The sequence below is a fragment of the Molossus molossus genome, unplaced genomic scaffold (genome assembly GCF_014108415.1).
Source record: "Molossus molossus isolate mMolMol1 unplaced genomic scaffold, mMolMol1.p scaffold_m16_p_1, whole genome shotgun sequence".
Taxonomy (NCBI): Eukaryota; Metazoa; Chordata; class Mammalia; order Chiroptera; family Molossidae; genus Molossus; species Molossus molossus.
Genome location: NW_023425344.1, coordinates 22327988 through 22343391, shown reverse-complemented (window position 1 = coordinate 22343391; position 15404 = coordinate 22327988). Strand labels below are relative to the sequence as shown.

General features: G+C 40.0%; 1 non-coding gene across 1 annotated transcript; it reads left to right on the top strand.

Moving 5' to 3' along the window:
• Positions 1 to 13165: 13165 nt before the first annotated feature.
• Positions 13166 to 13356, top strand: LOC118620927. Its single transcript, XR_004957590.1, has one exon. It is a non-coding gene; the product is annotated as a U2 spliceosomal RNA (small nuclear RNA).
• The last annotated feature ends 2048 nt before the right edge of the window (positions 13357 to 15404 follow it).

Genomic DNA, 15404 nt, shown 5'->3' with positions numbered 1-15404 from the left:
TTGAAACAATAATGACAGAAAACTTCCCTAACTTGGTGAAGGAAACAGACATACAAGTCCAGGAAGCACAGAGAGTTTCAAACAATCTGAACCCAAAGAGGTCCACACCAAGACATATCATCATCAAAATGCCAAATGTTAAATACAAAGAAAGAATCTTAAAAGCAGTGAGAAAAAAGCAGTCTGTTACCTACAAAGGAGCTCCCATAAGACTGTCAGCTGATTTCTCAAAAGATACTTTGCAGGCCAGAAAGAAGTGGCAAAAGATATTCAAGATGATGAAAAGTAATGACCTACAACCAAGATTACTCAATCCTGCAAAACTATCATTTAGAAACAATGGACATATCATGAGTTTCCCAGACAAGAAAAAGCTAAAGGAATTCATCACCACCAACCAAACCAGTATTGTATGAAATGTTGAAGAGTCTTCTTGAAGGCAAAGAAGAACAAAAATATGAACAATAAAATGGCAATTAATACATATCTATCAACAATAGAATCTACAAACAAAATGAGCAAGCAGAGCAGAAACAGACTCCTAGATACAGAGAACTTTTTGTAGCTTGCCAGATGGGTGGGGGCTTGGGGGAGGGTGAAAAAAATGAAGTAATTAAGAAGTACAAATTGATTGTTAGACTGATGAACCTCAAAGGTAAAGGGGGAGGGAGGGTGGGATGAGATAAACCAAAGAACTTCTATGCATATATGCGTAACCATGGACACCAACAATAGTGCAGGGAAGGCAGGAGGGGGTGGGAATGGGGAGGAGGGGGTCAATAGGGAAGAAAGGGAAAAACATCTGTAATACATTCAACAATAAAGATAAGTTTTAAAAAAATAATTTAGCAAGCACAACTGAATGCCCATTATGAGAAATTACTAGTTATTATTTATACAGCAATCTACCCATAGAGGTCACTAGGAATTTGAATTGTACCTGAAGAGATAGTTTGCTATCGAAGAACTTTAATATGAGAATGACTGTCCTGTAAAAAGTACTCATAACTTGCAAATAAAAAACAGGAGTGGGCAGATTTAATTTAAATAAGGGAACCTAGCCCAGCCCGTGTGGCTCATTGGTTGAGCACCAACCCATGCACCAAGAGGTTGCCAGTTCAATTCCCGATCAGGGCACATGCCCAGGTTGTGGGACCAATACCCAGTAGGGGGCATGCAGGAGGCGGCTGATCGATTGTCTCTCTCATCGATGTTTCTATCTCTCTCCCTCTCCCTTCCTCTCTCTCTCAAATCAATTTAAAAAAAAAGTGAGGGAACCTGAAAATATGTCATATAATAGTAAAAACTAATAAAGATAAATTCACCTTTGACAGAAAACTTAGAAAAATGCTTTCTAATTAAAAGAATTCGTAAGAGCAAAAATTGAATAAAACAGTGAAGGGCAGCCCTGGCCAGTTTGGCTCAGCAGTTGGAGCATCAGCCCGTGGACCAGAGAGTCCTGGGTTTGGTTCCCACTAAGGGCACGTACCTCGGTTGCAGTTTGTCCCCGGCCCCAGTTTGGGTCGTGTGGGTGGCAACCGACCAATATGGCTCTCTCACATCGTTGTTTCTCTCTCTCTCTTCCTCCCCCTCTCCATCCCGCTCTATCTGAAGATGAATGCAAAAATGTCCTTGGGTAAGGATTAAAAAAAAAAAGTGAAGGACTTCCTTTATTAATCAGTCCTGGATAAGTCACAAAGAGGGTCTAGCACAATGTTGGCCAGCAGACGAGTGGAGAAAGCAGAGGTGGTACATGTACACAGTGGAGTACTAGTCCGCAGCAAAAAAAGAAATTCTTCTGTTTTTGACCATGTAGATGTACCTCAATGGCATTATGCTAAGTGTGGTAAGTCAGAGAAAGACAAATCTGTGTGTCATTTATATGTGGAATCTAAAAAGTTGAACTCATAGAAAAAGAGAGCACAATGACATTGCAGGGGTGGGGAGATTGGGGGTATGTTGGTCAAAGGGTATAGACTTCCTGTTGGAAGAGGAATAATTTCCAAAGGTCTAATACACAGCATTGTGGTTAGTGTCAACAACCCTGTATTACACACTTCAAGTGCTAAGGGAATAGATCTTAAATGTTCTCCCAGCAAAATGAAATGATGAACTGATAATCATAGAGGTATTAGCTGAGTCTATGGTGATAATCATATTGCAATAAATAAATGTATCAAATCAGCAAACTGTCTACCTTAAACTTATACAGTGTTATATTTCGATTATATCTCAATCAAAACGTTTGGAAAATCTGCAATTGGATTACAGTGCACTTTGGAGGACTTTGCATTTTGTTCGGTGTGTAAATTGGAGTAATTTAGATTTCAGTAAATGAAATTTTTTTTCCTGCTTTAGAATGCCTTGAGAGGCAATGGAGAGAATAGATCAGAGAGGAGAAAGGGTAGAGCTTAATGTTTAAAAGTACAAAGGGAAAAAATAAACTTAGGAAATATCTAAGTGAAGGAATTAGATCAGAAAAAATAACCCACGAATAAATTAGAGTACCCAGAGTGTTAGAAAATAAACAGAACCAAAGAATTTATGGCAATATCCGTATGTCCAAGTTTAGACCTAAACACATATTAAAGTTATCATTGCTGGTAATGCCTACTAGACTTGAGATCTGTTTGTAATTCGCATTGCATTAAATTTTTAATTTTTTGTTAATCCTCATCCGAAGATATTTTTCCATTGATTTTTAGAGAGAGTGGAAAGGAGGGAGGGGAGAGAGAGAGAGCTATCAATGTGAGAGAGACACATTGATTTGTTGCCTCCTGCACACCATCGGGCTGGGAATTGAACCCATGACACTTTGGAGTGTGGCCAATGCTCTAACCACTGAGAACCACCAGCCAGATCTAAATTTCAAATTAACTTTGTTGTGATCAAGTGTGCCAAATTAGCCAAAAAGTGAGTTGGTATGTGTCATTCTATTTTTACTACGTTAAAAAATAGACAACATAAAGAAAATGTAAGCTGTTCCCACAGAAAGAAATTTGGAATTCTGTACTCTCAGACAATATGAAAATCATAGAAGACAATCTGACAGTATTTGGCATATGCCTCTCTTCATATCAGTAACTGGCTGTGGTCATTAGAGAGCACAGTGCACTGGAATCCCCACCAAACACCTTCTGCAGATTCCTGCCACCACTACAGGGTCAATTACCATCTATCATCAGGCTTGATGAGTAGTTATGTTCAGAGAAAGAAAAGGTTAATCTGTAAGCATACCTTTATCAAGCGGGTACACACTAAATAAGGACCAAGGAGGATATGAGTCTTAAGAAAGTTGGTACAGAATCAATTTCAGTATCTTGAACAGTGCCTGGCAAAAATAGCCATTCTATAATATGTATCAATAAATCAATAAACTGCTATTGCCTTTCTGCTTCTACATACCCACCTAGGTCAGAGTAGGCCTTTGAATGTTTGAATCACGGTTAAGGTCGTACTGTATAGGTTCTTTGTAACTCAGTTTATTTATCACTAATAAAAAGGAAACAACTAATGACCCCACGGGTCAATGCAAAAACAATGGAATTGAAGAATCGATTCATGCACCAAGAGGTTGCCGGTTCAATTCCCGGTCAGTGCACATGCCCAGGTTGTGGGCATGATCCCCCAGTGGGGGCATGCAGGAGGCAGCCAATCAGTGTTCTCTCTCATCGATGTTTCTATCTCTCTCCCCCTCTTCTTTCCTTTTTCTCTCTAAAAGATGAAAGAAAGAAAGAAAGAAAGAAAGAAAGAAAGAAAGAAGGAAGGAAGGAAGGAAGGAAGGAAGGAAGGAAGGAAGGAAGGAAGGAAGGAAGGAAGGAAGGGAGGGAGAGAGAGAGAGAGAGAGAGAGAGAGAGAGAGAGAGAGAAAGAAAGAAAGAAAGAAAGAAAGAAAGAAAGAAAGAAAGAAAGAAAGAAAGAAAGAAAGAAAGGAAGGAAGAAAGAATTGTAATATAACAAATAAAAAGCTGCATGGAAAACATATGATAATCTATATAGTTGTAAGAAAGGTACTGGCAGAAATAACATCAGATACTACATCTGAAACGACGTAAAGGAAGCAAAAAAAAAAACTGTGTCTACAGTGACTCGTGCATCAGTTTGGGCCATTTCTCCTCTCCTTCCCCTCCTGGTTTCTAATGAAAATGTGTTGGCTTTCAAACTATGTTTTTGCTTATTGTTTCATTTTCTTTTTCCCTGCTCGGGTCTGCTGTTAGAGCAGAAAGACCCCTTCTGCCAAGATATACTCTTCTTGATTATCTTATTATTCATATGCAGAAACCTTGATTTTAGTTCTTCATGAAACTAGAGGATGTTTATAGAAATGCTATCAACACTTTGATATGGAAATGAGATAGAAAAGTGTTAAAAACTGGAAACGAAGAAGAGGGAATTACAATCAGTGTACCAATATAAAAGATGGTGCATTAGTAATAAATACTGAATATACGAATGAACCATGGTCACACCATCTATAAAAATAGAACTTAGACCCTTAACCTGCAGCAATCAACCCAGAAAACAGACACTTTATCTGTAACAAACAACCTTGGAGGCCAGCCTGCTATAAATCTGATTTGTAAAAAGTCAGACCGCAATCTCTAGTGATGATCAAGGAATTTAAACAATTGGCCTCAAATAATAAAGATGTGATTCATAACCCACAGCATCCTTAATTTTTGTCCCTGATGCTATTTAAGACCACACACAAAGAGCCACCTATGTGCTCCTAACTTCAAACTCGTAGAATTCTGGTTTCTACAGCTCGCCCATGCCCAGGCTCCAGTGAGGACACCCCTAAAACCTTTCCTTCTGTCCACTATAAAGCATCCCCATGTCTCTGCTGCCTTTGAGTCTCTGCCAAAATGCAAGTGAGGGTGGCTGACCCACTTTGCGACAACTTACAAGAGTAGCCTTTGCTTTTTTCCATTTGGTTGGTCTTCATTTTATACCATATTGAAGATATGAAGAAAATGGTCTCATTGAGTGGGCAACAAACACAGAAAGGCATGAGGTGCATTACAGGTGATGTAAGGTACAGGTGAGAAGACCCTTCCTTTTGTATTTTTAACTTCTCACAATCAATTTTTGACCTAGTATTTATGAAGCTGATGTTAGCACAGTTTAGCTCTCTGTTTGCTTGTTTGTTTTGGTTTACTGAGTTCTAAGTGTCCACCTGCATATGAAAAAGGGGAGTAAGGGACTCATTTTTCTTCTTCTCCCTTCTGCTATCAAAATTCTCTTCTCTCAGTTCCATCACTTTGCTTCTCCTTCTCACTTTTACCTTGTATCTCCTTTTATCTACCATTATTTTCCCTTTTTCGCCAAGAAAACTTTATTCAAACGTTTGTAATAGCCCAGCCTGTGTGGCTCAGTGGTTGAGCATCGACCCATGCACCCAGAAGTCGCTGGTTCGATTCCCAGTCAGGGCACATCCCCAGTGGCGGGCATGCAGGAGGAAGCCAATCGATGATCTCTCTCATCAATGTTTATATATCTCCCTCTCCCTCTCCCTTCCTCTCTCTAAAATCTATAAAGAAAACAAACAAACAAGTCCATAATAATACCAGCATATCAGTGAAGTGCCTACTATATCAGGATTTAATAGGAATGCCACAAAGTAGATCACAGAGATCTCTTCTGTGCTAGAATATTTTCAGGGTAAATAACAAAAAAATGTCTAGTGGTTTATTATATTGTCCCCAAGCTCTCAAACAGTGGCCTCTAAGAATAATGTAATTAATAATTATATAGTACTCATGCTAAAACAGGCACTACTTAAAATGTGTATTAATTATTTATTGCTCAGTGACAAATTTCTCCAAAACAGTGGCCTAAAACCACCAAGTTCCATCACTCAAAATTTCCTTAGGTCAGTCACATGGGAAAGGTTTAGCTATCAGGTTGTGACTTTTAGTCTCATGAGGAGGCAGACAAAAAACACCAGGTTTGAGGCTATGTGAAGACTGACTAGAACCAGAGAATTGTTTCCAGAAGGGCTCATGCACAGGGCTGCTGCCCCAAGGCCTCCGTTTCTCTCTGGTTGTTGGCAGGACACCTCAGTTCCTCGTGGAGTGGACCTCTCCAAAGGGCTGCTCCACCCTCCCCACGTGCTGGCTGGACTCCTCCACCGTGCGTGATCCAAGACAGAGAACAGGTCAGAAGCCACCCTGTCTTTGGTGACCCAGTCTCCCGAGTCACACCGGTAACTCATTCTGTTTGTTACAAGAGAGGTACTAAGTCTAGCCAATGCATCTTTTTTGGAAATTTATGTTCCATTTTTTGCAGGACATGTCTAAGATCTTGAGAATATATTGCAAATCACAACAAAGTACTTCACATGGTTATTAACACAATCTCTTCTAAAACTCCATGAAATGGGTATTAGTCTTCCCATTTCACGGATGAAGAAGATGAGACTCAAAGAGACTAAATAATGTAGTCTCATGGTGAGTACATTGTAGAGCTAGGATCTGGCTTCAGACAGTCTGGCACACAAGTCTGTACCTTTCATTTCTATGCTAAAATGCCTTTATGTCTCTACTCTCCACACCTCACTTGACAGATTATTTTTCAGTTCTGAAAACAACTCTAGCTGCAGCCATACCATCTTGACTCCTCATGCCCACGACTGCTTTCTCCCTGCCAGAGTAGCACCCTCAGCACCCTTGCTTTGCAGCGTTCTGGTCTCCTCGCTCACTGGCAAAATTAACTTGCCCAACACCTCGATCTTCCTTTCCCTTCTGGTTTTGTCTCAGCCTGTTGCCTACAAGAGAAGTAAGCTCACTTCTCTCAGAGGTGTGGCTGGATTATTACCTTTATATGCCTGAGGAGAATAATGACTAAAGAACATGACGAGAGAGACAGAGACACTGGTCATTCAAATACAAGCAATATTTTATTGTAAGGTATAGCAATGTGCAGAAAGGCCTAGTGCTTATATTTTTTCATTCTGACTCCGTCGATGCTTCTTTTTAAAACATCCCAACACAAGAATTCTCGTTTTGTTTAATGGCTCTGTTTTGTAAGCCCTAAGCACCCATTTGATCTGCCTCTTAAATAGCACTGCCAAGAGGTTCATTCTCAAAAGGATGCAGACCTAGAACGTCGTCATCCAAATTCTTAGGACCCACACCAGAAATGTGATCGTATCAGCAGTATTGTGGCTTGGTTGGGCAATTACTTATAATAACTCTTCAAGGGGAAAAACATATTTTATAATCTGAAGAGCTGATGTAAGACAATTGAGAACAAAATAGATATCAACCGCAATCCAATGTAGAAATCTTTCTATAATTAGGGAAAGTATTTCAATCTGGGCAGAGATTTAATATTGTTAGAATTTGCAAGCATAATTCTTTACTTTCTAAAATATTTCTGAAATACTTTTGTAGAACTTTTTTAAGAATGTCAAGAAAACAATCAAAGAAACTGATCTAGCATACTGGACAATCAGTGTTAGAAATCAATCTTATAGATTTATGTAAATTTTAAGATTAAATAAAAATGACTGGAGAAAAGTTTTACATGGCACCGATTTTAATATTTTCAGCCCCTAAAACACACCCACATCCACATCTATCCGAAATAACTGCACTCAGACAAATGAATAATTAAAATGTTTGTTTACTTCCTTAATTGCTAGTCATTTTTAACAATTTGCCAGTGTCTGTAACCGTACATGACTGCAATGTTTCTCTTCCATGCAGTGATTTCAGTGAAAACTTCTTGTAGGCGTGGTCAAATCCAGTCTTTAAGAACCTCAGATGAACTGATGATCCGTCATTGTTATACTCATAATTTGACCAGTTTGTCCTATTTGAGGTGCTAGTGTGCCCCCTTTTCTAGTGCCTGCAAACATCTGAACATGTCATGATCTCTTAGGAGAAGTAAGTCAAGTCCCCCAGGCAGCCCACGTTAATGTTAATCTAAATGGCACACGGGGCCCAATGAAAACCATCCACGGAGGATGCTACGTGATGTTAGAGGGGATTTTCTTTTCTCCTTCAAATATACAATCATGTACACCATAGGAAGGAAACAACTTTTTACCGTAATGTTAAACCAGGCATTCCTGGTCCCTGCCTTCTAGAAAGCACCAGAGTCACAAACCTCACCTGTTTATAAATGTGTTCGTGCTATCCCACGGGGAGGGTGCAGCCTGAGGTTCCATGTGGTGGGGTTATTTGAAAACCTGAACTCCATAACCTCACATCGTTTTAGCAGCTTTTTACAAAAAACAACTTGATTTTGATTGAATTAAAGACACACGAGAGGGAGATTGAGTCAGGATTCAGGCCTAACTTGTATAGCATCTCTCTTCCTATCTTAACTCCTTTGAAATGACAGAGAATATAATATATATCAGGAACAGTGCCAGGAAATAAGAACGATTACCATTAGGGGGCCAGATTTTTGGAGAGCTTCTTAGAGGATAGAAAGCAGATGGGACCAGAAGAATGGAGTAGGCAATTCCTGAGGTATTTGCAGGAGCCCAGCAGGGCAGGCCGTCGGGGAAGAAGGGAGTGGTCAGAGGGAGGCCTGGGCCAGTTGACAGGGTGATGAATAGACTAACTGCTTTTGTCTCTGTTGGGTTTCCAACCACAGGCTCTTTACGCCCCCCTGAATTCTATGATTATCTGCAGCTACATTGGCCTCCCTTGCAATCAAGTGGGTGTGGGCCCCGGGTTCAAGAGGCACAAAGAGGTCACAGATAGCCAGCAATCCCAGGGAACACAGAGACATCACAGAAGAAAATAAGCATCCTCTGAGTGTAGGACATTTTATTCTTGTCTCATAACACTTGGAACAATCCTTATAATCAAGTTGCATTGTGTGTATTTCTTGAGTATTTAGAAAGTTTATAATGAGGATATGGGATTTCGTAAGCTCCAATTCCTGGAACCCGGGCTGGAGTGTTCTGATCCCAGCTCCCCTGCCTCTCCCTCTCAGTCCCTAGGTCTCAGTCCCAGTCAGGGTCCTGCCCCTTCCCCTAAATATCTACCTTCTGGACCTGACCGATCTTGCTAAACCAGCTAGAGTTGAACATAGTACAGAACCTGGTCTGGACAAAGATGGATCATCACCTTTCCTGCTCACACATCTCCAACACTCGCTTTGCATCTACTACATTGTGCCTACAAGGACTGGCGTTGAGCTGAAAGTCGACATGGAAATGCTGTATTGATCCTGTTCTTTAAAAAATAGGTATAAACAGCCTTGGCCAGTTTGGCTCAGTGGTTGAGCGTCAGCCTGCAGACCAGAGAGTCCTGGGTTCGGTTCCCGTTTGGGGCATGTACCACACACACACACACACAAAAGGTATAAACAGACCTTCCACCACTCCATACAAACACTCTTTACCTAAGAGCTAACATTATTATCTTGGAAAATAATGACAGTGGATTATTTTCCATTCATATGTCCACGGTAGGATGCACATCCTTGCCCCTGAGCATGCCCCTGGCTGGTGCAGAGGGGTCACTAGTATTAACACGTGCTCTACTTATAGGAAGTCCTAAAGCAGGAGGCTGATAGCCACGTAAAAACCTGAATGCATTCTAACTCTGGAACAACAGACCCTGCTCTAAATGGTCTGTCGCAGCCTTATGAAAGATGAGACTTCAATCAACTTGCTTTCCTGAATGTCAGGAGCAACTTGGGGAGGAGGGGTTTGGATTCTTCATATAGCTCTTCGGTCAGCCTCGGACACATTGTGTGTGTGATGTAAGTGCTTTCTTTTGGTTTTAAGCTCAGAAATATCCTTTAATACATGTCCCTTTAATTATAAAAGCTTGTAGATTCAGAGTTTTATGTCTTTATTTTCTTGAATTTTAAGGCAGAATTGAAATAGTTCTTGCCCTGGCCAGTTTGGCTCAGCGGTTAGAGTGTCGGCCTGCGGTCCAGAGAAATAGTTCTTTACGTTATTTACTTTAAAGTGTTGAAAAGACATCTTTGTTTCTCAATAACTTATTTGATTTGTGTGGGGGTTTTCTGTATTATTATGTATTTCGATAACTTTCCATTTCTCTGCAGACTGATAGTTGAAAAAATAAACTTGAATTATTTCTTGCTAATTTTAGGCCATGAAGTTTTTTTTCATCTTACTGTAGCAATGTATTGGATCAAAGGCATGGTTGGGATCTATTTCTGAGTCTGTACATGTGTTTCTTCCATCTGACTCTGTCTGCGCCCGACTATGCGGTAACATTGTTGCAGTCATCATTCTGCTCCCTGACAACTTGTAAAATGCAGATTCATGAATGTGTCTGGGACCTTATGCACAGCATCATGCTATTGTTGGGTCAGACTTCACCTAATCGGATGAAATCCCAAGAATGTGAGAGGTCACAGACTTGGTACTGCAGGGACTCTGCTGGGGTCCCCCAGGGTTCATGGATACCCCTGGTCCAGTGAAATGGGCAAGGGTTCGGGGAACCGTGAATCTGGAGTGCACGCTTCTTGCTGCTTTTTCAAAGCTGAGCACTTTTCCAACTGAAACCAGTTTATATCATAAGCCTTAAATTCACAAGAAAAGCAGGGCCAGTGATGAGGTAGACAAAATAACAACAAAACATGATTAATAAGGAATTACCAGTTCATAATGTTACATTTCCTTGGTGAGAGAAGGCACATGCTGTGAGTTTATATTAAAGACACTGTGGAGAATAGTTCAGTCCGAACGCTTTAACCTTGGGAACAGGTTGGAAAGAGTATCAGATATAAAGTGACATAAGCAACAATAACTCACTTCACATAGGCCCAGTTTCAACACTCAATGGAACCGTAAAGAAAAGCCCAGCTGGTGTGGTGGCATTAGAAAACCACAAAGAAAATTTCCCTCTTCCTGACTCCTCGCTCTCCGGCTCTCCTCATCTCCGGTTATAAAGATTTAGCCACCTCCTTCCTTTTCCCTTTTTTTGTTGTTTTCTGACCAAAGAACCCTGTCATCCGTCAGACCTGTTTCAAAATACCCAGCTACAAAATTAAATCCATTTCATTTCCACGCCTTCGTTAACTCTTATTTCTTCAGGAGTCCTTTGAGGAAAGAAATATTAACATGTGAACTGGCTTTTAAGTTTTTTGTACAGAAAAGCCAGCTTTAACGAGTCCTTTTTTTTACAAAGGATATTTTTTAGTTCCTTTTGTCTCAAGATGTGTAGAACCAAATCCTTGTCTTGGAAGGATTTGTGTGTGAATTTCACACACGACGTTTGTATTTTACAACAGGACACGTGTGTCTACAAGGAGTGCAGTTGACAATATTAGCAGACTAAAGAAACATGGGGTTTGGGAGAAGACTACCTTTCAAGCATTAGTAAAATAACATCTCAGAACAAGTAACAGTGACCCTGGGATGGGTGGGGTGAAAGGGCATAACCATATTCTCCTGGGAAGAGAAAACTACTTTCATTTATTTATTCAAACCCAGAAATGTGGTTTGTTGTAAGGAGTTTTGAGCCTTCTTGTACATTTTTGTGGTGACGTAGTCAGAGAGCACTTTATATTAAAAATCTTAGCAGTAATCACTAAGAGGGAAACTTAGATGATGGAGACTTAAATACAAAGGAAAAAAACCTGAATAAAAACAGTCGAGAGTTCCAGAAATAATCTCTTTGGGTTTCTCAACACTATCTGATGGGACGTGTGACAACTAGAGGCAACGGGTTCAAAATACTGCCTCTCCTCGGTCCTCTGAGTGAGATCTGCCCGCCCGAGATAGACCTGCTCCCTGTGCCCCGAGGACCCCTGGGGTGCTCTCCGAGCTGCGTCCCCTTGTCGGGCCCAGGCCCAGGGCTCGCCTTCTTCCAGGGACTCTCAGACACGATGACACATCAGGGCTCCAAGTAGTTCTAGATCTTCTCTCCCCAAAGACTTTTTGGATATAAAACTAAGAACAGCGGTTTGGAGAGGATGAGTTAGAGAAAAAGTATTAGGTACTGAGCTCTGGGTCCCAAAATATCAACTAAATTGAATTCTGCTCTTCAGCGAAGACCACCCAGGCTCTCTAGTGTAACATTTCACAGCACAATGTTAACTGCTCAAGGCTACACGGGAGAAAGGAAATGAGAGAGAAAATTATTGGCAGTCGCAAAATCGTAGTTTTTGCCCACATGGTTAGTGACATCAAAGAACTAAAACTTATTCCAAAAGAAATGATATATATTTTTTAATAATGAAATTGACTTACTTGATACCCTCTTAGGTGTCCATGACCGTCTGTGCTCTGGGGTAGCTGACTGAGGAAGGTTTCCTGCCTTCCGTCAGCCTAGTTACATGTGAAGAAAGGAGGAGATGCACATTAAGAGAGACTACTGCATAATGACAGTTGGTACAAGTTCATACAAACTTTTTTGAAAATAATTTGCAAGACTCAAATTACAAAGGCTCAAATATGTGGCCAGATCTATGTAAAAGCCTTCTGTACTTTACTTATTCTACCTAATTATATTTTGTTAGACATACTATTGACCTAGATACTGGTATGCTGTCATGTATAACTTACAATTTATTTAAATATATTCCTGCATGCAAAGAAATTACTACCTTTACCAAAACATATAAGATACAAGAGACGCAAGGATGGAGGGAGAAAAACTGTCTTCCCTACCTCCAGTTCTGCAGACCGAGACACAGTAAGCCTCGGCTTGTGTGAATCATCATGATTTCAAAAAACTGCTGCAGTCTCCTGACATTTCTTCTGCCTAATATTAATAGCATCGCTTACCTATTTCACAAAATGAAGCAATGAGTAGAAATGCTAATCCTGTACTCTCTCTTTTGCCTCCATAATAATTCAGCATTTTTTAGAAAATGATACCTTTATTTCAGTGCACGAATAGGCCTTTACAGACATTTCATTAAATTACGAGACAACCTGTGACAAAACTGTAGGGTATTATGATTATCTTCAATTTCCAGATGGAAAGTGAGAGAGAGAAAAGGTTTAGTTACTTTGTTAGGTAGTCATCATGTAGCTGATGACTGCCAAGCTGGCCTAGAAGGCTCTGTCCTCTCCTCTTTGTCCAGACTCCTGGCCTGCCTGATTGAGTCTGCCTTGCTAATGTAAGACACACCTTCATGCTGGGAAGCATCCATACTGCTTATACATTGGAAGTATTTTCTCATCAAATGCTTTGTGCATTACAATTTAAAATAGCGGCTTTATCATTTCTTGGCCTCTTGGTTGAGGTTAAGTGTAATCACTGTTCTTATCAGTATAATATCTGCTATGTCCTCTACTGAGGATGGCATATTACATGGGTTTTTGGAGCAGGGAGGCAGAATAGTAGCTTTGCTCTGACCATTCCGAATGTCGACCCCATGTTGCAGTACTTCCAGAAATGGTTCATCCCCTGGGGAAGGTGGGAAATGACTACCTTGCTCATGATATTCCCTCCAGCAACTATTTCTTCTTCAGTCTCCTGGAGCTGGGTAATTGAATAAACACTCCTGGACTAACTTAAGCCAATCAGATTCTATATCCTCTAATAATTTGAAACATGAACAAAAGACATATGGATTAAAATTCTGTTGATATTGACTCATAAATAGAGAGTAGCCCAGAGAAAAAGAAGGTATAGTGAGTACCTGGGGGCTCCCTGCAGTTTTATTGTTCAAGTCTTCTATTGATCTACCATAATTTCCACCCATCATTTTTCCTTGAGAGCATATAAGTAAAAGAAATTTTAATTCCTTATGGTTTATGGCTATGTTTTATAAAAGCAATTCTAAAAAATTTTTTTTCTTTTTTGATTTTTAGAGAGAGAGGAAGGGAGAGGGAGAAAAAGATGGAAACATTGATGAGAGAGAACATCCATTGGTCACCTCCTACATGACCCCACTGGGGAGTGGGCCCACAACCTGGGCATGTGCCCTGACTGGGAGTCAAACTGGTGACCTCTGGGTGCATGGGTCGATGCTCAGCCACTGAGCCACACTGGCCGGGCTATAAAAGCAATTCTATTTATCCACATTTATTTTGAAATATTTTTTCTAAATCCTCAGTGTATTTTTTTTAGCTCCTGTGACCAGATAATTACTAATATTGCCAAATGATCGTTTCCTCTTTCATTACCACCTTTCCTGATTGCTGGCTTCTCGGTCTTCTCACATTGTTTAATCTTCTTCCTCTAAGTCACAAATACTTTGTCTGTCATCTAAGGAAATATTCTCTCAGAAGCACCTTGTTTTACAATGTATGTTTTAGTTTGAACCCATTCTTCTATTTATTGATTTGACAGCACAATTAAAGTTGTAAAAAGAGCTAGACAAACACAGTTTAAGAAGAGTCAAGCTCTGCATGACAACAGACCCATCCTGTACACAATGGTAGTCTCATAAGATTGTAAGGAAGTCCCTGGCTGAGTAGCTCAGTTGGTTAGAACATTGTTCCCACATACTAAGGCTGTGGGTTGATCGCTGATCAGGGCACATATAGGAATCAACAATAAATGCATACATAAGTGGGAAAATAAATAGATGTTTCTCTCTCTCTCTCTCTCTCCCCCTTTCTCTCTCAAATCAATGTTTTTAAAAAGATTATAATGAAGCTGAAAAAAGTTTTGAGATACAGTTTTTATTTGGAAAAAAAAAACAACTTGCTTCCTTTTGTTGTTAGTAGAATGGTATACTGACAATAGTATTTAAGAGAAACATTGTCATTATCAGCCCAAGTAAGTTGACATTTTATCTCTTTTTATGTAATCTACGGGAACAGTGATTTCACATGTCAGTGCGCGGCCTGACCCATGTAACTGCATATTGGAAACTAGACACTAGAGCAGGACAAGCTCATGTTGGTAAGTACTGGGAAATAGGACTCTTCTCTCTCTTGTGTATGTATATATATATATATATATATATATATATATATATATATGATTAATACACATGGAGCCTTATGACCATTAATATTTTTAAAGATATATTCACATTGACATTATTTCTCTCTTGTTTTGGATTAGAAGAGTAAAATTAGTGATATGATCAAATCAATTTGGTGCAATGAAGTCATACTGAGCTCAAATGCAGGCTCTGCTGCTTATGAATGTCCTCAGTTTTGTTTTTGTAAAAGGGAGATAATAGCCATATTATGGGGTTGTTGAAGAGAGGAAATAAAATTCGTCTATAATAGACACAGCATAGTTTAAACCTTATTTTTTTCTTTATTGATTTTTAGATAGAGAGGAAGAGAGAGGGAGACAGAGATAGAAACATCTATGAGAGAGAACATCAATTGGCTGCCTCCTGCACGCCCCAACACTGGTGATAGGGCTCACAACCTGAGCATGTGTCCTGACCAGGAATTGAACCAGCGACCTCTTGGTACATGGGTCAATGCTCAACCACTAAGCCACAGCGGCCGGGTAAACCTTATTTGTTATCATTGTTGATCACATAGAA